Source organism: Passer montanus, unplaced genomic scaffold, assembly GCF_014805655.1.
Source record: "Passer montanus isolate IOZ18808 unplaced genomic scaffold, ASM1480565v1 scaffold170, whole genome shotgun sequence".
Taxonomy (NCBI): domain Eukaryota; kingdom Metazoa; phylum Chordata; class Aves; order Passeriformes; family Passeridae; genus Passer; species Passer montanus.
In genome coordinates, this window is record NW_024364271.1 from 18,635 (window position 1) to 20,228 (window position 1,594).

Sequence of the window (1,594 nt, forward strand, 5' to 3'; positions counted from 1 at the left end):
AAGTGTGAGATGATGTCGTAACTGGAAAAATTCCACTCCCAGAGGAGGAGATATGAGGTGTGGTTCTGGTGCAGAGGGGCTGAAGAGGACAAGATGCCATTTCGATCCAGGGTAGTCCCTAAAGGTGCAGTGCCTGCCTGCCCCTCCCACCTGAGCACCATGCTCCATCTCCTCCTCCTGCTCATCGGCTTTCCAAAAAGTCTGGGGGTCGGTATGTATTGTTTGTATCATTACATCTAATAAAAACAACTCTGCATTGCAATCACAGTTGGGTTTCAGGTTTTTTTGCGCATGGGCTTCCTCCAGAACCCGTACCAGTCATCTCCCAGCAGCTGGAGATGACAGCATGCAGAATTCAAGGGCTGCTGAACTTGCAGAAGAAATCTTGACAAAAGAGATTTTTGACCTACCAAACAACACTGATTTCAGAATAGTTGACACCATCATTATTGGTGAGTAGGGAATTATAATATTAAATTGCTTTCATAGAGAAAGACTATACTATTATGAGAACAATAATATCTAGCTGCTACTTCTCAGTGCATCAGCAGTGATGTAACAAGTATCCATCAGTATGGATCTGAGCAGCTATAAATAGCTTAGGTATCCTCATTACTTAGGATCTTTCTTTCTTATCAGCTCTGATAGTTAGAATACAACGTTATTCATTTTGAAATAATAATTTTGTGAGTCTGAATTGACAATAAAAAAAAATCTAAATACCATTCTTAGTTTTTGTGTTGGTCTATACAAGTAGTTGGTCTGGCAAAGTAAAAGGTTAGCAACGCCTGACCATACAATTACCACAAGTACCTGCAGTTTGAGCATAAGAAGAAGCTGTGGCAATCCCAGCACTCACTGACAGCTAGGAAGTAGAAGAGATGGTTAAAGTTGAAAGAAATACCCAAGAGTCACAGACAGTGGTGACAGTACAATGGTACTGACATTTAAAAAATTCATTTGAATTGAATTTTCAAGTAATCCAGAAGGAAGCCATTATTTACACTAGTGATAAATGCAGTATCTCACATATATCAACACTAGAAATAGCTTTGCATTTTCCAAAAGCAGGATACCGAAATTATGTTGCTGACTGATTTTTTCATGCACACACATTTCTCATTTTCAATTTCTGTCAAAAAATGTACAATTATTAATATATTAATGTCTTACCAAGAGTCTTGCTAGTTTTCTGTTGTTCAAAAGGATTTAGTGCCCACTTTAGTCTCTAAATCACAGAATGACTGAGGTGGGAAGACACCTCTGGAGATCTAGTTCAATTCCCCTGCAGTTGTGCTGCAGGGTTACCTGCAGAAGGTCATTCAGATCTCTGTGTGGTTGTGTTTTGATTGTCATCAAGGAGACAGACTCCACAACTTCTCTGGACAACTTGTTCCAGTCCTCAAAAACATGAGAAGATTTTTTTTCCTTAAATTTAGATGGAATTTCCTGTGTTTCAGTGTGTCTTTCCCCTATATTTCCTTTTTCTTATTTCTATTTCTTCCTGTACTTCAAGTTCTCTCCAACACTTTTTCTCACAGCAGTTCTTAAAAATAATTAAAATGTTTCTGTGAGTTATTGCAATACAGTAATG